Here is a 23,366-nt window from a genome sequence, read left to right on the forward strand (position 1 = left end):
CTCAAACTAGAGTCCCATTGAAGCTAAGCGACCTGGAAATGAAATCGTGTGGTAACAAGTTGGATGTATGAACTTTGTGTCATGTAAACCTGCATTTGACACCACAATCTTCCTGCATCAGTATGACAAGGCATTTGCCTAATGATCCTGTTGGCTTGAGGTAGTTCTGTTGGTGCCTACTTCAATACTGAGGAAATACTGGACGACCGGAACCTGAAGATTAATTGTAATGAGGTGCTCACACTCTAAATCAACACACATTAAAACTAAACTTTTCAGGAAAAGACAATTGTGTACAGCAGAGTCTCAATGCAGCTCCTCAGTATCAAGGTCTCATTACATCAATAGGTTTTGTTTCCAGGCTGCTCACTTTACCAAGAATATTGCCTCAAACCCTTTGTTAAATAATCCTATTCTAATTGTGAATTTATCTGTAAAAACAAACAAAAATGCAAAATTTCATATGATCTGTTAACCAATCCTGTCACGTTTCTCTGATTCATCGTGGAATAGATATTGTCATCCAACTGAAGATTTATGTAAAGAGTCTGTAGTCTCCCATTGGCCATTGAGTTTGATGATTATCACTGCTTGTGAGGGTGCTAGAAAAATGAAATGGTGGAGGGGTACGGTGAGTGTACAACCTTATCAAGAATACTTCTTACTTTGCTCTATATATAGTACTTGTATTCTGTAGTTCATGCATTATATGCTTTAAACTACTGTGTGTGTTTGTGTGTGTGTGAGTGTGTGTAATAATATATATATATATATATATATATATATATATATATATATATATATATATATATACATATATATATATGTACCAAAGTATACAAAAGTATATATATATACAAAGTATATGACCATGGCCTTATCTGTGAGGAGTTTGTATGTTCTCCCTGTGTTTGTGTGGGTTTCCTCCACTGTTTGCGGATATAGTGGTGCTATATAAATAAATGATGATGATGATAATGATGATGATGAAGTATATATATACTTTTATTTTCAAAAGTGGTAGAAGTGTTAATTAATTCATCAATTGACAACAAAAGGAGAATTGTTCATGTTGACAAACTGTATCTTGAAAAAAAGCAGCTAAAAAACTGAAAGCGATCTGGGATTTGGGAAAACACACGTTTTCCTTTCATGCAGGGAGCTGATATCACCAGGTCAATCTGTAGGAAGAGAAACATTTTTCACAATGATCCTTTGAGGCTTTGCAAAGGCATGAAAAGTGAACAGGGACACATTCCTGCGGGACCTGAGATGGTTTAAGGCATTCTCTGACTTTACCTGCCAGATCCCTCTTACAACAAACTTTGCTCACTAAATTACAGCAACACTGTTTGTATAACCTCTTTAGGAACTAATTACAGGTAACACTGAAAAATGGGTGAGGGAAAGAGTTAATCTGCTTTTGTGCTTTAGGTCAAAGGTATTGGTAATGGGTATTTAAAGAGACATATGTCAAAAATCTTCTGAGACCTGGTGTTGTGATTTCGTTACACGTATATGTCCACAGAATAGTTCCTTTTTCTTGTGCAAATTCACCCACTTGCCCACTGAGCACTTACCAAGGACCATGCCCAATTTCAGCTTATGTAAGCGCCCCATTGCATATGCTCTCTTGAGATGTGGGATAGCAGCCTGGATTGCTCAAAGTTACTTAAAGCTTACTATAACCTTTTTCTAAACCACCAACTTCACTATTTAGAAATGGTCCATGCTAAAATTCTGCTTGTTATGTTGTAAATCAGTTATAGGAATAAGGGGACATCAGGCTGTCTTTATTCCATGTGCCACATTTGTACACTTTAATGTTTTCTTTCAATTTGAATTTGTGCTTATAAAAATGTGCTTTGCCCTATAAACTGTACCTGTTTGGTGTAAAGGACATCTCATGATTGAAAGTCTAGGAGCAGGATTAATCATTGGCACCTCCATGGGTGGTAGAAAGGCACCGACACCACCTGGTAAAGTGAGAATAGATGCACAATATCCATCCCTTGAAATTGATTACAGTGTAAGGTACATTCCTGATTCTAACCCACATTCTGAAATGAATGCCCTGATCCTCCTATCAGAATGAGTAAAACTTTACATGTATATAACTACCACCATATTCATGTACTACGCTAAGCTAAGGGTAAAATGATATTTGCTCTGCAGGTCCAGCTTTGTAATTTTCTCTTTATATGTCTATATTATAGACATCCGACAAAGAAGTTGTAATGATACATTAATGTAGCAGAAGACCAGTCTATTCAGTAATCATACAGATCTAAAACTATCATTAGGAAACACAGATTCCTAACCTGCTCACTGTTTCTATGTTATTTTGAACGAAAAAGGTTGGCTGGAAATATGTTTTTTTTTCCATAGACATCAGGAGCATTCACATAAACTGCGTTCCCAAATCTTTCAACATTTAATGAGTGATGCTTTTATAGGTAGTTGGTATTTAGTCAACTGAGACATGTTTGCCAAGTTTCAAAACCCTTGAATATTGCTATTTTATGTGCTAGCAAACAGGATAGGCTGGGCTATTTTATCTTTTATCTGGAAAAATAACTGTTTTGTTTATACAAGACATTGTATATTTATTTTACTACTAGCTTAATAGATGTTGCAATACTCTTTTTGTGTACTTTATGTTATCCAGGATAGATACCTTGATCAATTTATGGTCATGTGAAATAAGTACTGCATTGCTCATTGATCTTAGGGACCAATGTGTTAAATAATAACTATACTGTACCAGTGCGGAGGGTCTCTTGTTTGTCGTTGGAGTAAATATTCTGTTAAAATCACTGGCACTGACTCAGGTAGGATTTACAAACCGCCCATACTTACATACATTTTAGAGTAGTTTAGCAAAGAAACTTAGACACTAATATGTGAGTATTGTTAACTGGATACTCTCAAGATGATCCCACCTGTCGGAAATTATATTGGTAATTGTCCCACTAAATATGTTATAATATGAAATAACGCCAAAGTGTCCAATCTCCAAATTATGATCTTGTCTGTGCCTCAGAGAAATGTAGACAGGAATCATTGCTTTAAAATGTGTGGATTATATCAATACTACATGAAAGGGACAAACAAGATAGATTTTAATAGAATATTTGAAAAGGATGTACCTTCTGAGATGTTAGGAAAAGAATGCTCACAGTAAAAAAAAAAAAATCTAGTCCTAAGGGCTGACACTCTAGTCTGTTCTCAATGGTTAGTGTTATCTCTTCAGTAAAATTACACAATTTCTCAATAACGTGTCAACTATGTTGTGTGGCATCTATAACCTTCATGCTGACATCTATGTTTATTTATCTTGGCTTGAGTATTACAATTCTTATATACAGCTACATATATTTTAAAGGTAGATATAGATCGTAAGCTTGCGAGCAGGCCCTGTTTGTTTATTAGTTTAATGTGTTTGTCCCCAATTGTAAAGCGCTACGGAATATGTTGGCGCTATATAAATAAATGATGATGATATAAAAATTAGTATGTGTCACTAGTGGCCACAAAAGCACATGTATGTCATCTCTTCCTCTGCATTAATTCCTAAACCAACCACCTCTGGAATTTTCTTCCTGTAGATTTACAACTTCAGCATTCTGCATTTTGGAAAAGTGAGGTTCACAGAGTTAAGACCCCTACAGACGTGGCTCAAAGAGGGGGCGTGAAGAAGTTATATTAAGCTGAACTTCTTTTTTATGTGTAGTTTCTCCTTAATACCTTTTATTTATTGTTTTGCATTTACCATAACATATGAAATATGAGGTGGTGTACACCTTGAAGCTCACATGCTTGTAAGTGTTGGCTATCATCACAATCTAAAATGAGTTGTATACCTGAAACCGAAGTATCTTATCAATTACCTGTTGCAAGAGTTTTTGGCAGGGAGATGGGTTTTGCTTTGTCTTGTGACTGATGAATGCAGAAAAACAAGGCTGAATATGCCTGTCCGTTCCAGTGACCTGTCTTGAAAGAATCTATATCTGTTATGTTGATTCAGTTAAGTAAATGGTTGGTGGAAAAGTATAGATCGGAAGTCAACTTTGAGACAGGTACTGAAAACTGTGAGCTTTTGAAGTGTCAATCTGCTAGCAGGTTATCATAGTAGAATGACTAGCTACATGTAGCATGACAGTGTGGAAGAGGCCCTTTAAACAAACTTGTATAAACTTATGCAAACAATGAAACTCAAGAAATAAGGTTACACTTACTAGTAAATATAGACACAGTCATTGAAACACTTCTGTTGTCACTTTTTACTTCTATAAGTAAAAAGGAATATACTCTTGTGTAATAACATTATCACCTTAGAACGTAACATTTACAATGTGTGTATACAGTACAAAATGTTTACAAATTCAGCTTATTTTAACATATATGAAAGTATGTCCATTAAATAAAAAGAATAAGTAATGACTACATCTGTGTGCTGAAGAGCGGCGGCCATTTTCTTGTAGTATACTTTCTCCTGGTAAATAATATTGATTATGCCGCATACAGTACAGATGTAAAGCTGAATTTCACACTTATAGTCTGTGTACAGGGAAATCTCACTGGAGGAGAATAAGTAATAAATACATCCGTCTGCTGGATACACATTTCGGGTGTTCAGGGAGCACAGCGGGGATCCAGAGGTTAGCCCCTTTCCGGGAGTTCTCTCAATATTCCAGGAGTCTCCCAGACATTCCAGAAGAGAAGGCAACTATGATTTAAAATGTTTTAAGGATTTAAGGATATAATATATGGCTTCAGCTGTCTGTAACAGAGGGAGGAGCCTTTGGTTACGCCCACTTTACTTCATAACAGAGAGTGAAAAATTAGACTAAGACTAACTGTATGTATATATATATATATATATATATATATATATATACATATGCATACAATTAGTCTTATATGTATATATATATATATACATGTATATATATATATATATATATATATATATATATATATATATATAAATATATATATAGATATAGAGATAGAAGGACAGATATATATATATATATATATATATATATAAATATATAGCTATAGATGTAGATATAGATGTATATATACTGTACATATCTCATCTTGTGTGTTATTTATTTGTTCTTTAATGTACTCTTACATATACACAACGTGTAGCTATATAAGGCTGTATGTGGCTGGCATGCACTTTTGGCTTACAAAGAGGAAACCTATAGATAGGTAATATTTTACTTGCTTTTCTCGCTCATAAAAATCTCACTGGCAAGACCGGTAAGGGTTAACTTACCACGTTGCTGGTCCAGTCTCAGAGGATATATGCGTGTGTTTCCCAACTAGCCTGTTCATGCATACACAGCAGAACTGAAAGTGAACTAGGGTTTTTTGTTCCACTTAGTAAAATAAATAAATAAAATACTTAAAAATAAATGGCAAATTTTTAAAAAGTAAAAATATATTTAAAAACTATTGTTTTTTTGCAATAATTATAATAATAATAATAATAATAATAATAATAATAATAATAATAATAAAGATGGTGATAACAGAACCTTGTTAAATAGGTTATTGCCAGCGAGACCTGGTGAATCTTACCTCCAACAGGGATTACCACAAAACCCCCTTGATATATAGGTCGAAGCCGGCGAAAAAACACCTGTTTTCAACGACCAGAGGGCTTCTCGCCCTATATTAAAGAAGCCCCATTAAATTTGAAGGTAGGTCTACAGGGCCCAGTAACATCCTTAGGATATTCCTCAATACATATACAATTAAAGAGCGAGTCAGTCTGTCTGTCTGATATGACTAGTCCTTAGAGGTTTAGAGTAAAGCAGTATTGGACCATTTAAAGAATTTGTGGACCGGCCTAATTGTGAACGCCTCTCCCAAGGTAAGTAATACTCTGTAGTTTATGTGTAGCTTAACATAGTGATCTATATTCAAAAACAAAATAAGAGTTTTGGGTGGAATTCACAAACATAAATATGTGGGGTCAGAGTCATTAAAGAGCCCAAAGCAAAGAAAAGGAATAGGATTGTCTTGGACTAACATGTTACAATGCCAAGGGTGCAAATTAGTTTATTGTTTTTCACATAAGAAAAATACTAACTGCTTTTACGTTTTCCTCCCCCTCCAATGCAACGTGGTTTTGCCCAGGTGCAAAGCTACTCCTTTTTAAGCCTTGTTCTCCTTAATTACTCGGGGATGTATCAAATGAAATGGCAAACAATATTACAATGTAAAGCCAATTCCTAACAACTAGGGACACTTAGGACTTTTTGCAGGTCATTAAAGTAGAAAGGAAAGTCTGGGTCCTTTAATAGGATGTTGTTCAGAAACACAAAATACACAAAACTTTGCTAGATCGATATTATACTTTTATTCCAAGATAAAAGGATATGTAGAATTTTATGCAAATCATCTCTACCTTTTCTACAATAATTAGGCAGCTAAACATAAATGTGGCAGTATAATAAGTACATGTTCTTAGACTGCAGTAAACATGATGTGAAAATAAATATTAGAATATTGTATTTGTAATTTAAAAGCTTAGTATTATGGTATTGTAAATTACATAGATGCTGAAAAACAGGCAATCAAAAGGAAAAGCTAAATATAATTTTATAAGGATGATTAAGTATTTCTCAGCTATAAACATCTGCTCGTTCATTATGATACAGTATGAAGCTGTCACTCATTTCGATACAGGACGGAAATGGAATTTTGTTTCCTAAGTCTCCCACTCATCTGAAGTGCGCTCATTCATTGCCCATTATATCAAGAGTTCACATGACCCTCTTTAAATGCTATGTTTCCCATAGTCTTGGCAAAAATGTCCATTGAAGAGAGATTAGTAAAATCATGACAGTGGGAGCTCTACCCTGTATTGATAAAGGATTCAATACATACGACATACAACATGGCTGATGGCCACAATGCACGATTCTTGCATATGATTACCCATCTGAGCCACTGAAAACCAAATCAGTAATTGATGACTGCTGGACATGCCCAGATTTGTGGAACGGCCAAATACATTCTGAATTGTAGGGAAAGAAGACTGTCCCGAATTTCAAACATTGTTGCTTTAATTGTGTTGTGTACACCTGCCTGCAGAAAAAGTATTGATCAGTTTAATTTATAATGAAATACTGTTATTATATTTGAAGACATGCTGTATGTGGAAGTTTCAACAGTGGAAATCTGCCTTTAAATTATAGATATATGAATCCTCATTTTTTGAAGCAGACCAATCACCATGAATTAAAGAAAAACCTAATTCCTCCACTAAAACTTTTCATAATATTTTTACATTATGGTACAAGGTGAAATGCTGTCTATTCATGGGGGCTGTCAATCTGTATGAGAAAGCAATAGTATTCACTTTTGAACACCCCCCTTATTTATAAACTGCCTACTATTCAACAAATTGGTGGTCTCTGCCCAAGTACAGACCCCCTTATCAGAAGTTGATTTGAGAAGTGAACTGACAAGTACTTTAATCTGTCCAACCCTCTCCATCACTGCTGTTGGGGAAGTTCTATGAAGCGGCCTGAACTGTAGCACAAATTGGTTTCTGGAAGTTCCCTGTCTCAAATAAAGGGCTATAGTGTGTGCTTGGGGTGAAGGGGGGGGCCCTCCTATACGCTACACAAGTTCAAGGTCATAATAGCATTTAGAGGTAGCACAGGTAACACCCACAGGCGGAATGATTCACTGGGTTTTGCCGGTGATAGCTTCCAAGTGCAGCTGAAGCCTATATGACCAGGATCGCGGTGGTACATGGATGGCGTTAACACAAAAACTTGAATTAAAAAACGTCATATGAGTAACAAATTTTTTCGTTGCGGAACAATTTTTAAATATTTTTTATGTTTTTTCACATTTTTTATCTAATTTTAACTATTTTATTTATTTATTTTTACTAAGTAAAACTGAAGTCCAAGTCTGGGTTCTTAGCTGTAATGCGCATGCGTGGACCGGCAAGCCGTGTCACCAATGTGCATATCCCCCTGAGACTGGCCCAGAGAAGTAGTACATTAACCCTTAGCACTCCAGGCCAGTTTCCCCGAAGCAGCTGAGTGTTGGTTCTATAACTGGCAATAAAAAAAATCAGTCTTATCGCCAGAGAAAACGGCCTATTTATCAGTCATATGAAGTAAACTGTGGTACCTGATTACTTCTCAGGGGCCCAGTTGTATTCACTCACTTCTCTTTATAGCGGTGCATTAACGGAGGCACCCAGTCTGTGTTATCTGTATACAGTTCAGGCTGGCGCTGTACTTACCAATGGGATTCCTGTCCTCCGCTTCTCACATGCTATATTGCCAGCATAGTTCCCTGTCTTCCTTCCATATTTCTGGTCCAGGCTGAAAAGAACAAAATGGCTGCTCTGCATTATTTTTGATCTGCGCCTTCCCACTAGTCCTGGTGGCTGGGCCTAAAGGGAAATGTCGTTTCCCAGGTAGCCAGTGGCTGGGAAGCATGTCAGAGCGCCAAGGATTTCCTGAGGATACTGTTCTCCCATATTCAGTAACAGCAATAGCTTCATCCAGCAAAAGATATTTGCCCACAAGAGCTATATAGTTTGATTTGATGTAATTTTTCCATATGTACAGGGATGATAGAGTTATTGTTTATCTGCAGATACTTATTTATTCAGCAGCTTATTAGGCTGACTAGTGACACTAGTCAGCATCTTGCCACAATAGATGACTGCTACTTGAGTATGCACGTGTGCCTGTATATATAAAGAGGTACAAAAGAGCCTCGTACATCATACTGCTTCAGCCTCACTTTAGACTGGAACAAGTGTCGGAATATTTGAGACTGGATACATCGGGATCACAGTTTCCCAATACTTGCTTTCTTGTCTGCATCTATTTTTCTTCTAATCATCAACAAAGCTAAATATTAATAATTTGTTTTACCATTTCATTGTGTCTTCTGGTCATTACGTTATTGGAAAACTATAAATATTTTGTTAGAAAATGCTAATACATGTATTATAGTACTTTTATTTTAGCTATTGCTATAATTTCCGTGTAATATATTTTGTAAATGAGGTAAAACAGTGTACTTTTCTTTATGACCCAAAACATTTCATATGAAATTGAGAAACTGTTTTCATTATCACTTTATAATTTATTCATCTTGCTTCAAAGAGGTCGATCACATGACAAATGGCTTAAAACTCTTAACTTACCAGCCACCTAACTGGCCGCACACCAGATCAGCCACATAACATTGTAAGTTTATTAATATTCATTTTTCTGTTGATTCATAAACAGGAATAATTGTCCAGAAAAACTGTGGAAACAATGTAACATGGTAAAGTGACATTAATCTTATGTATCACTGCAGGAATAGGTCAGCAATAGATCTTTCACTGGTAAATTAGAATGCGTTAATCACCCGGTTCTGATTTATTGTGATCCTTACTGCGTAAATTATTAAGTCTTTCTCTTTGCCTTTTTATGTCTTTTGCTTATTCTTTGTTTTGTTTTGGGGGGTTTTCAGTGAGACAACAGATGGGTCCTTTTAAAGGGGATGTGCAGAATTCCTACCATATTGTTTAGTAATAACTATTTCTACATTCAGTATTTAAGAACAGGTGCTATAAAACTCATGCATTCATCTGTTTAGTAAATGAAATATCTATGCAGTAAATTACATATCTTGTGACCGTTACAGGCCCACGTTTCAAGATAATGTTGTATTAAGGACAGCACTTTAATTCTTGATGAATAATGTCACCAAATCCTTAAAAATCTCAAACATTCAAATATAGTTAAAGCACCATGGAACCTACAATGGGATGGAATGAAACACGGAGAAAACAATGGAGTGGAAAATGGTCAGAGGACCTAATAAAACTGGGGACCAGAGAAAAATGTCCTCTTTGTTTTCGTCCAATACTGGCCCTAAAACTCTTTTCCATTGTCCTTATTGGCCTTGTCATGGAACAAATAAAATTAGAGATATCCGCCAGTAATAAATAGGAATATTGATCTGAACTGGATTCTTACAGTTCTATATAACATTCTCTAGAATAAGCTAATCAGAGGTGATATTCAGGGGTCTCATACATGGTTGACAACTGCTAGCAGTTTATAAAATTGCCTTAAAGACCATTCAAAGTTAAAGTTTAAAGTTTAAATATGTACAAAGTGGCTAAAGCTAAGGCTTGGTACACACTGGAGCTTTTTCGTCTAATCATCGGGCAAATCAGCCGACATGAAAGTTAGGTTGGAAGTCGGGTTAGTGTGTATAGTGACACCATGGTCGAAAGTCGTCCTAAAGTGTCGATTGTTGGTTCATTTGGTTGGTCGTACTGTTCAATATTTTCTCCCAATCACCTAACGATCATGTAGTGTTTATAAATTTCCGATCGATCCACGAGCAACTGCAGATAGTTCCTCGAGCTGTGACTTCTTTGGGAGTGTGTGTATGTAAACTTCTGATGCCTGTACCTGTCCCACGTGGTGCGGTGTCCGCACGTCACTCATTTGGTAATTAGGTGCTTCTAGCGGTAAAGCAATTTAATTGTAAACCTTTATCAGTGTAGTATTATAAAAAAGCAACATTTTGTTGATATGTGTATTGCTTACATCGTTACATGGACCTCGTATGTCGTTTCAATGTGTACGAAATTCAAATCTTTGCCCACGACAATATGGTTGTGAAAATTCGGTCTTTCGTTAGTCGTATAAAACGTCACTAGTGTGTACACATTAAAAGTCCTTACGATCGGACCTTTTGTCAAAGGTAAATTAGTTGTAGATAACACGTCGGTCGAAAAAAAATTCAGTGTGTACCTAGCCTAATACAGTATGTCAGGGAAAGACAGATGAGTGATTTATTGCCGGGACCAGATCTACCTCCTAGTTATTGAGACACTACATTGCCAGGCACTTTAAAGAGGTTTTGTTCAATTACATCAACAATCAAATGATGTATTTGCTGTTTCAGTGTGTAAACAGTCTATAAACCATGGCACATATAACCAACATGGTATTTCATTCACATCTGCTGAGGAATGACACTCTTTTTCCATAGTGGACAACCCATGCCAGAAACTGGCCCGGAAAAATTGCCCAGCTTTGGTAGGTGTGGCTGCTGCGCCTACTGACCGGCCTTTAGAGTACTTCTATTGTATGTTTAACCTTATTCCTATGCCCAGCACTGACCCTGAACAGTGTTAATTTATGGAATAGTGTTTTTGATGTCTAAGGTTAACACAGCCTGGCTGAGTCTTATGTGGTCTTCACTTATAAACAGAGAGTATGCTGATTGTATAAATGACAGACATGTTGCCCATGACTTTTGTAAAGTGGTAAATGTAATTGTCCCTTATGGCCACATCCCTTATATGCTTATTTCATTAGATAGCCACAATCTTTTGCTACAGTCCACTGGTCAATGTTATTATAGTCAGTGAACTTGAGTATAACTCTGATCTTAGATACTATTAGTCTAAGACCTGTTAGTCTCTTAGTCTTCTCATTGGCAGGACCCTTTAATCACTTTCCTTACTAAAACTGTACAGGGTTTACATAAAGCTAATTATCCCATGATATAGAGTTCCCATTAAAAAATCTTCATTACTGGATATTGGGGAGAGAGCCTTTGTTGTAGACTTTTATGGCTTTGCTTCTATTGCCAAAACTACTTTATTTTATTTAAGATTTTCAATGTCTCCCCAGTATGAATAGAAACTTCTCAACCTCTCTGCATGGAGAGGTTCCCATTTCACTATATTTGCACAGAGAAACACTGTACGCTCTAATGACATGTGGCCAGTACAGCTTTGTGGCAGTCTGCCTAGCTCATATTTAGAATTAAAAAAGAAACAAACAAGGTAGCAGTTTGGTTTGACTAGAGATCAATTTTAGGTCCCCATAGACCCCTTTGGTATGGATAGTTATTACACGCTGACCATAAGTACAAATTTATGTATGACTGTGTTAAGCATGATGATAATTAATGCTGTGTTTAGGCCACCAATGATAAATTGACCATTTTTAAGCTGTAGAAACATATTATCACTCATGGTGAAGCCCCTTGCAATGTTGTATAACATGAGAGTATGCTTGTCCTGCTGGATTTACTGATGATTCTTGGTGAATTCATGTTACAGATGGTTGCTGTATTACCAACATGAAGCAAAACAACTGACACTGAAAACAATCCATCAATAGTGTTTATTTGAAAGCCCATTGGCTGCTAGGTTGGTTTTCATTACCTTGCAATATATTCACAAGCCTATTATGACTGCATGTAACTTCCTGATGGAGACTCCCAGATCTCTCATTGTTCTCTGGTATTATAAAGTATTAATAGGATGTGCCGGATAGAGTTTATGGTTTCTCTTGATCACTTCACCTTGGAAGTCCCATCAGACATGGCGGCCCTCAATTCACAGCAGATATGTCATCTAACGACACTTATTAGTTACATGCAGGGCCATCTTAACAACATTATGGGCCCCTGGGCAAAGCAGTGCACCGGGGCCCCTATATATATATATATATATATATATATATATATATATATAAAGAGAGAGAGAGAGAGAGAGAGAGAGAGAGAGAGATAGATGTATAGAGATACAGATATATAGAGAGATAGAGATAGATAGATGTACTTGCTCAGTGACCCTTGAAGGTTTTTTTGCAGGTTTTTTCTTTTGCAGGCTTATTTATTCTAATTAAGAGCCCTGCCTATGGGGCCCCCTTGCCCGTGGGGCCCCTGGGCACCTGCCCATCGTGCCCAATGGAAAAGATGGCCCTGGTTACAAGGATGTATTTTATTTTATTTATTTGAGGAGCTATGTATCTATATATTAATTAAGCTTATGTGTTCCTAATATCTTAATTCCTTAATTCAATTTTATATATATTTTATATTACTGACATGTTTCTATATTACATGTTTATGATTCTTGTTTTTTATCATGCTTCCTAATAGGAATAACAATTCTTTCTGTAATAAAAAGAAATGGTAGACTTAGAGTGGCAATATTTTTTAGCATGTGCATATTAAAACTCCTGACTGTCAGATTGACCCCATACATCTGGGAATACATGTAGGAGTCAAAGAAATAAATGGCCCTTCCTTGGCCTCAGCATTTGTGGCCTTTCTCCAAGTACGGGCCTGGATATTGTAGAATGTGGTTGTCACATATAAGCAGTTAAACATTCATGTAGAAACGGATAACTACTGTAATGTTGCTGTGTGCATAAGCAAGAATGTAATTAGGTAAGAGAAAATAAAACATTTGGCAAATAAAAGTATTACTAAATACATATTGGGGTTATTGGAAAACTAGAACAAGTTTAACCTACAGTAACAAGGGCTGGCATCACTTTTAATTTGTTTTACCCAGTCCTGAGTCAGTTGCAGGAAACAAAGGTTAAGAAAATGTTTCCTTTGGACAGGGAATGTATTATGAAAGCATACTGCAAATAAAAAACACACAATGACATGTCCAAAAATTGGACAAGTTGCAGATCCTGCCTTTGTAACATAAAGGTGACTGGTGGTTGATTCTCTGCTTTATAAACCTTCCACACTGACATCTCCAAGCGAATAATCACCAGCCTTATTCTATAAGAATCTACTGTAACTTACATTGCTATAATACAGAAGTGATATTAAGATATAAATAAATGCTTTTAAATAATATCTGTATAAACAGTGAGATCTGATGTAATTTCTTTTAATTGGCGAGTTCTGATGTCATCCTTTCATTAGGAACTTGTGTATTATTGCTAATAGTTTTGACCTGGTCCATTTAGAGGGACGAGATCTCCTGGCTACTGCTTCAGCAGTTATCCACCACCTAATGTATCGACCAATGGATCAGAAAATTCTACACAACCCTTTTATCGGACAAATTTAACATCTGAAGCTCATCTGGCAAATACCTCCTCAGTGTCCAGGTTAAATAGCCATATTAGTCATGGTCTACCTAATCCTGTTGCCTCCACCTTCAAGATATTGCTAGAATATTTTTTTCTTATCCAAGAATATTTTGCACTTACCCAAAATACAATGAAAACTCTAATACATTCTCTGATCATTTCCTGCCTCAACTTCTGCAACCTCCTCCAATTTGGTTTTCCCCTTACTAATCTATCCCTGCTTAAATGCTGTGGCTAATCTTCCTCTCTTGCCTCTCCAAATTCATGACACCACTCTGAAAACTCCTGGTATGGCTCCCAATATCTTTCAGAATCCAATTCAAATTACTTACCCTCACTTCTCAATGCCTGTCCTTCATACATCTCAAAATCTTGTCCCACACGTCCTCTTAGATCTATCTCTGACCTGCCCCTTGCCTTGTTCTCTGATACTCAACCCTCGCTCTCACTCCCTCCTACAAGACATTTCCATGCCACTAACAATTGTATCCCTTTACCACACTTGTTCAGACTCTTCTTCAGCCAAATCTTTAAACACTCTCTGAAAACCCATCTCTTTATTAGATGTACCCTACTCTGAAATATATTACACAAACTGGTACTCCCTCGCTACTGTCTCATTCTCCAGTCTGAGCAACAATTGCAACTTGTGCCTCAGCTGTGTCTTTTGCAAAAGATTGTAAGCTCTGTCCCAAGCAAAGAACTCCCTACTGTTTGTTTTCACATCTTTGTCTACTTTGTATGTCCCTGTTCATAAGCAAACCGAGGGGGGTTCCTGGTGCCTGGAAACCCCCCTCCAAACCTGGGGAACTGTATAATTGAGGTGGCTGGACCCTGCTCCCCCTTCACACAGCTCTGCTTGAAAAAGGAGAGCTGCGTGCACCTAACAGTAGTGCATACAGCATTGCCCATGTATATTATGGGGATAGGAAGAGTTGGAGAGCAGCCAAACACTGTCTAAAATTATAACCACGCCCCCATGCATGCTGGTCACGCCCACTGGCGGCGTGGTGTGGAAACCCTCCTCTACAAATCCTGCGTTTGCCCCTGCTGTTTTATGTATGCTCTGTTTTCCCCACTGTTTATCTCTGCAAAGCTCAGTAGCTCCTTACAAATCACTGACAATAACAATACTAACATTATAAGAAATAGTGAATTCTACTGTAAACTACTATGAATATTAGGTCACCTCAAAAGTGCACTTAGAGTAGAAGTCAGTGGTCTTGAAAACATTGGTTGTTTGGAAACAGAAGTTTTGACTTTACTGGTCTGTAGAATCTTTTTAATACTTACAAGTATGTTGCCCAGAATGATGCATTTCATGTGTGTTACAGTGATAATTTCCCACATATCCTGCACATCAATCATAACGAAAGAAAAGAAAACTAATTAAAGTGAACCCATTAATGAGGCATCTGTGGGGTAGCATTGGAGACTATGGGCTTGATTCTTCAAGGAGTGTATTGTACGCAAATTTCATCTGCTCATGCCCAGACAATATGCAACTAAACATGGCAACGTTCAATTCATCTTCGTGCGCAAAGGACACTTACTACAGACTACGATTTCTGGAAGTGAACGGGGTAGGAAAGGGCCTTAGTCAGTGTACAGTAGGGATGTGCCAAACTGAAACGCACGTAGCCTCGTCCGATTCAAGCTTAGGCATCTCAAAATTACTTGTTTTCCTGCTGTATCTCTTGCTCCAGCTACAGGGCTAGTCTAAGTGACTTAGCAACTGTATATTCCACATAGTCAGTAGATGTATCCTGCAGTGTCTTGTGTAATACAGCAGAGCAGACCTACACCCAAATTCATCAGCGCACGTATCTTCAGATCCGCTCCTTGTTGAATTGGGAGAACACAGAGCTGATTTATGTGCGTTTTAAAACATTCACGTCTTGCGCTCAGTATACGTGCTTGATGAATCAGGCCCTATGTATCTATGCTAATAGTAATAAAAGAACAGGACAGCATGTTTTCACTCTTTTCTCTATATCTGTGTGTGACCAGAGAAGGGATTGGGGTGGAGAGAAAACGTGGCCACATGGTAATGATATTATTACCATGCAGCCTTTTACCAGCACCCTGCTGCTCTCCTTGTGCTAGCATCCTTTGAACAGAGCTGAATTATCTATAATACCTAATTACATATGGTATTGCTCTGTGCCAAATATGTAACATTGGGGCTTTAGTACATAGAGCCCAAAGTGTCTTTTTCTTTACAGTAGTACTTAAAGGGGATTGGTTACTTTTGACCGGATAACAAAATGCCTCATGCACTAGGAAAGTGTAAAATACAGTGGATTCCTTATGCTTCCTCTGTTCAGGAGGAACCATAGAAAACAGGATGACCTATATACAAATGTGGGGTGTGGACTACTCTGTATGCACAGGCCTGGACAGCCTACTTATGTCACAGATTTGCCTTGTGATGCTCAGAAGCAGTAGCGTCTGGAAGAGGGTCTAGTGCAGAATGCAGAAGGACTCTCATGCCCAGATTAGCTAGATGGCGTTAGTTTTTTAAGGCTGGTGGTGAAAAGCAAAGCAAAGCTTTTCACCTCTTGTTAAATTGGTTCACATCGCAGTCCCCATAGAAGTATATGGAGACTCAGTGATCAGCGTTAGACAGGATAAGACAGGAGATATCTCTGATTTCTCCTGCTTTATCCGCTTGATAAATTACAAGAAAAGCTGTGATGGCCACTCTCTGGAGAAAACAGCTGTATATTTGCATATATTGTTTTTACTTAGCGTAAAAGTTGTTGTTTTGTTACACTTACCTTGTCCACAAGGCTCTATGTAAAACATGCATTAAAAGACAATGGGCCTGATTTAACTTATGTGCAAAACAGAAAACTAATTTGCACCCCTTGCATTGTAACATGGTTTTGTCCAGGAGACTGAAATAAGAAGCTTCTCAAGTTAAGATCCTTAATGAATCAGGCCCAAGGCCTTGTTAAACAGAGCCTAAAAAGTATTCTACTTTTTCTACCCCACATCTACCTTCCAATCATCTTCTCATAGTTTGTATTATTATTTATGACATAGGGTATAGTGCAGTTTTATGGTCAAATAATGCACATGGGCAGATCTATAGGATCATGGAAAGATTATAGTCAAACAACACATGTCCAGTCTCCAAACACAGCCCTCATCAACTTTTAATGTAAAGCCGGCAATTCCATTAGTCGGGAAGTGACGTCATCCACAGGGGTGTAATTAAAGAAACAAAAATTTTATTTACACTGATAAAATGGGATATGAAATAAAAGAGTGAGTTATAATGTGACATGTTTTAATCAACCTTCTTTCTGCCTCTTAGTGAACACCACTTATGTCTGAGAAGGCACTTACTTCAAAATAAAATCCAATATGACTAATTTCCTCTTCTTGTTCTCTGCCAGTAATGTCAGTCTAAAAATGTGACGACGATATTCCCTATATGGGAAGGGAAATGAAGAAATAATTACAAAGCACTCACCTCAATGAGTGCTTACCATAGATACAGCCCTGTGGTTATCAGGTCATATGCATGTGGGGAGACTTATGCAGGGATTTTTCTGTACTGTGAGTCAGGAGTACATCTAAAGCCCCTTCAGCTGTTTCCTAGCTGTGGAATCCCTGCAAGTAGCTCTTCACATCCATCTTCACGTTGACTTCATGGATGTGTCTATCACTGCTACATTTGTTTTTTTTCTCCTTCTCTCCAATTACGATCCGTCTTATACCAAAACAAACATGTTCCAGTGTCCAAATGTACAACATGGGCTCAGACTGCCTGGTGCCAGTGGTAGCCTCAGGGGCTGATAAAAAGACTTGATGACCTCCCCACGAGAGAATCTCAGCTTGCAAGAATGTGACAAAGTCTCTCTTAGCTATTAATCACCAGGGAAAGGAGTTGCATTAATTAATAAATAATTGGAGTTTTGAAGTCATTTCCTTTTGGTCATATCTTTGCCGAGTGTCTGCTAATGGACGTTAGTGAGCCGAGTACATAAAGCAGATAATAATGAGGATTTACCCTGGGACACACACTAGTTACCTCTTCTGCTCCCCGTGTTAGTGGCAAGTGACCACGTGTTTTGGTTTGTTGCTGTAATTTATAACACGTATGCAGTGCCAGCCATTATGTGCTAATTACTAAATAATGGTTCTTGCTGTTGTAATTACGACCCATCTTGGATCATCATTTGCATGTTCTTAAATGTAAAATAATTTGTCAGTGCAGATGTTTGTTAGATTGTAGATATAAATGAGCTGCACTTGGCACACTCGGAGTCTTGCAGATCCTTCACACCAGGATCAACATTCACCTGTTTACCCAGATGAGGGACTGCAACATCCATCTGTTCCACACTCACCGCCCAGCTACCATGCTCTCTGTTTCTGAGCGGAACAAATGCAAAAAGGTTGTATTTGCCATCCTGTTTGTGTCTTTGTATTAATGTTCCATATTTTGGGGGGACAATGCATGGTATAGAAAGGAAGAGTTATGATAACCATGATGCTATTAAATTCATCTATATCACAAAGGTACAGTTTGCTTCTGTGCAGACCAGATACAGAAGGGTTATAAGTTGTACAGATAGTAATCAGTAGATTTGCTATAAAATGGACTTTTATGTTGTATTGCGGTACATGAAAATGTATCTTTATATGATTTAAAGGAGTTTTCTACTTTAAATAAGCCCTGTTCTAAATCCCCTCCCTTCTCAGTAATAGTTTTTTAATGGGGACCATTATTTGGAACCTTCACCATTAGCTCTCTTTAGCAAGATCCCAGCACTTACATACATCTAGGACTTCTGCTAATTGTCTTGGATGCTGCTCAGGTCCATAGCAGGAGATGTCCAAAGAAGAGAAGAATTGTTTTACTGGATCTTCTGCAGAGAGACCAAAGAAGCTTCTAAGATCATCATCTTCATCACCATTTATTTATATAGCGCCACTAATTCCACAGCGCTGTACAGAGAACTCACCCATTGGAGCTCACAGTCTAAATTCCCTAACACACACACACACACACACACACACACACACAGATTAGGGTAAATTTGTTAGCAGCCAATTAACCTACCAGTATGTTTTTGGAGTGTGGGAGGAAACCAAAGCACATGGAGGAAACCCACGCAAAAACAGCAAGAACATACAAACTCCTCACAGATAAGGCCATGGTTGAGAATTGAACTCATAACCCAGTGCTGTGAGGCAGAAGTGCTACCACTGAGCCACCGTGCAGCTATATGTCCATGCTGGGACCCCAGGGAAGAATGTATTAGAACTAGGAAGAGAGGGTATACATTACAGGGTTATCTAAAGTGGAAAACTCCTTTAAGGTACATAACTGTGTGATATGTTCACCAGTATCCCCAACATGCCGGCATCCTGTTTTATACACAGTCAGAATAGGCATTGACTTGCCTTTTGAGAACAATCAATTGATCTAGTACCTATACAAGCAGATATAATCTAATGCGTGGTTACGTCAAGACAGATCTATCTCTTTACCAAATATGTTCCATCATTCTGACGGGTTTCAAAATGATGGCAAACTGTCAGGGGTTTAATTAATGGGAGTGAACCAATATAGACCTTCATTCATTAGATAGGCTCTGATATCAAACTTCTCAATAACCTGAGCTCATGATGCGGTTTGTGTTCTATAATTAGTTTTGTAAATGGTATATGCTGGATCGCACATCACAGTGCTCTGTCTACTTGATAGCAAAACCCCAATTTAAAGAGGAAGTATCACAATGTTGAAAGACGATTGTAGATGAATTATGGCAAAATGATACGTTTTTAATTTGGTAATTACTAAATACAGAAATGAAAAAAAAAACAGACTTTTCTACTGGGCACTCACACCATCGCTGTGCTTAGAATTTTGATTAGGCAGTTATTGTTTGTTGTGATGAATCTGCTGAAGCTAATTATTATTTAATGAAATCATAGGTTTGTGAATAATTATTAACCTTTCTACTACACCTTTGGTTGAAAAATAGGCATATATTAAAGTTGTACTAAACCCCTTGGTTATCTACCTATGGTACGTGTTCCCCAAGAGCTACCTAAAATAGAATGAAGGGATAATATAACTCAGAATAACATTAAAACATTATTAGTACAGAATAAGTTACACAAAACTAATCGACAGGGCTATTTTAAAAAAAAAAGTTTAAATGCATAAGAAGTGGCTTGGAATAAACTTAGTTTACGGGGTACTTTAAATACATTTTCACACACTAGAGAATACTTAGTAATAATGAATACACTTTAGGACGGTGTCACTCAATTCTGGCTGATGTCTCCTAGGAGCGCTAAGTCAGCACTCAGAGGAGACTGTGCTGCAGTCCGTTTAGCCTCATGCTATTGCCAAATGAAAACATGCTTTATTCAAATAAAAATGTAATTGTTTCCTAATTTTCTTCTGTTATCTCCATCCTGAGACAGCGAAAACAGAAAAATGATTGCGGAAGTACTTGTACCGCCGTGATCCTTGTTATTTTACTATAGTGGTATAAGAGGAATTTTTGGGAATCATTTATTTAGTCTTAGTGACCCCATACCCATTATACTGGGACCATTGGTCTAGTAAATATGCCACTCCAGGGGGTAAATGTATCAAATAGCGATTTTGACTGTAAAGCCATTGCCGCTTTAAATTTACCATGCAGTCGTAGAATATCGGCGTTTTGCAAAAATCGCTTTTTGATAAATTTACTCCCAGTTGTCCATTTCTTTCACCATTATACCCAGGGCCGGATTAAGGGAATGGAGGCCCCTGGGCTAAGGGTGCCTCCATTCCTCCGTGAGGCCCCCAATGTGAGCCACCCGCCGCCCTCCCCATACCCCGTGAGGGCCCCCCCAAGCGCTTACCTTCCACTGTAGTCCTCCTTCCCCAGCGCGCTGTAAGCTCCTTACTGAAGAGATCTCGCGATTACTGAGCGCCGGGGACGGAGGACTACAGTGACAGTGCTCAGCAGCATTGATCAGGCTGGAGGCGCCCCCACCCCCGGACCGATCAATAATGCTACTGAGGACTTTGAAGGGCCCCCTGGATGCCCGAGGCCCCTGGGCTATAGCCCAGTTAGACCTCGGGTTAATCCGGCACTGATTATACCAAAGTACCCACAACCCATGGAAGTGTACCAGAAAATACAGAAACTAAATACTACACTTCTTTAGCACATCACACTGCATCTCAGATAGTCACAATCAGCCAACCACTGAACCTGTGGTCAGGTGAGCGCTTTAGAATGTGGAGATGTTCTTACCAGGACACTCCAGAGTTCTGAAACAATGATACACTCAGTCAGTGTATGATATAAGTGAATATGGAGCACTTTGACAGCAAAATCTTCTCACATGACAGGAAAACAGCATTCTTAGTTCAATTTCATGATATGCTGACTGAGCAAATCATCGCTTTAGACAGAGCTTTCCTCATCTGAAAATGGCAACATTATAAAAAGCTCATCTAACATTGTCCTTAACTATATGTGTCCTTTACTAAAGAGATGTCTTGGAAACCCTATCAATGACTCTGATTTAATCTATAATTAAATAATCCCCCTTCATTTTTGTATCAATGTAAAAACAATGCAATAATGAAAGTCACTGTACAGTTGAAATGCTATAAAACATGTGAGATACATTCTAAACCAAAGCAATATATTTGCATGGAAATATTATTCACTTTTATACCTTCTCAGAATCAAAAACTCCTTATAGAAACTGTAGCACAAGATGTTGTGCTACATTAGGTTAGAAGCAAATTCAAATCATTTTCTTCAACTTTATTTATGCCACATTGTTCTACCCTAACTTTTATTTACTTATTACATGGGGCTTAATGGCAATATAATTTAATCCTATGTTGACGTAACCAGTAAGAAAAACTTGGATAACAGAATTTCAATGATACTCAAGTGAATCATTGGCAGCCTGCAAAATTGTGCTAGGTAGCTTCTGAATCCATATTGCCATTTAGTTAGGCTTTAAACGGTTACATAACCAGGAAGAGTTATGACAAAGTGGGTAATGACAAAGTTGTTGCTTTTTAATTGTATTCTACTCCTATTGTATTATATTTTTTAATATTCATACACTGTCGATAGCATGTTCCTTTGCCGTTTTTCCACTTGCACTAGTACATTACCTGATTTGCATGATAAGCCTCAGGCAGAATAGATGTATGAGCAGATCATTTTTCATTTAGTATAAACATTCATGAGATTCTTTCACAACACCTTTGTCAATCTGAAAATAAACAGACTTTGAGATTTCTCTCAGTACTTTTTTGTTGAATACACTGCTTCGAATTTTTGCAACCCGTAATATGTTTCCATAAGAGGAAGTCCGGACTTCATTTACATAGTATTTCTTATGGTAGATTTGCAAAAGATTTTTCTTGCAATGATGAGCACTGGTTTCTATTAGGTTGGTATAAGTCAGTGACAAAATTGGTGCTACTCGTACAGCAAAGCAAATGTGATTTATACTTATTGTAGTAATTGACAAGTGCACGGTTTCCATAACACACAGTAGGAAATTATCCCTCAATTGCAGAAACAGCTCCTGATTTGGAAGATTTGTCATTGACCAGTTGTTCGTAAGTATTTAAATTGTTCTACTTGCTGAATGTATTTCTGAGTATGATGTAAATCCTGAATGCTGTTTAAGTTAATATATATCAATACTGAGTACTTAAAATGCAATAGAATTGGTGAGCGTGGCCCATTTGTATGGGTTCTTCGGGAGAATAAAGTGGTGGTTTATGAAACTTTGGAGCCAAACTAAGAGGATGAATGTTCCTGTATGCTCTCTATAGCAGAGGTCAGTTTAATTACATCGAGTAATGAGTTTGTGAGATCCTGGAACTTTACGGACCGCCAATTCATTCTTGATGTCAGAAAAATTTTGTCAGAAGGTGGTAACCATGGCTTCATTATTCCAACCGAGATTCGAGTCAGCATTGGATAGCATACTGGCCAGCTGTCATAGTACCCTGATACCAGACGTCTGATAGGAAGTTGAAGAAGAATCCCAGATTCATAATATACTGTGTGATACGCTGCACAGCAGATGGATATTGCAATGTTAGTTGAAATAGACACCTGTAGCAGATCTAAGTGGGTAGACAGACCTTAAAGAAACTAGATTATGTGGTATTCCCTGGTCAAACACCACTCAATTGGACAAGTCTTGAATAGCCAAATTAAGTAACAGAATGTCAGCAGAGTCCATGATCTATGCAATCTATCACTATTTATCTATGTATCTAATCGATGCGTCGAAGACTGTGCCCATTGTGCTGGTAATGGTTGGGACGATCACCTAAGGTGTTAAGTTGTATTTTAAGAGGAAACCCCGAAAGGAGATATTGGACATTGTGGCATGGCACCAACGTGTCATGGTTAGGTTCACTAGGCAGTTGCTGAT

Source organism: Mixophyes fleayi, chromosome 6 (assembly GCF_038048845.1).
Source record: "Mixophyes fleayi isolate aMixFle1 chromosome 6, aMixFle1.hap1, whole genome shotgun sequence".
NCBI lineage: Eukaryota > Metazoa > Chordata > Amphibia > Anura > Limnodynastidae > Mixophyes > Mixophyes fleayi.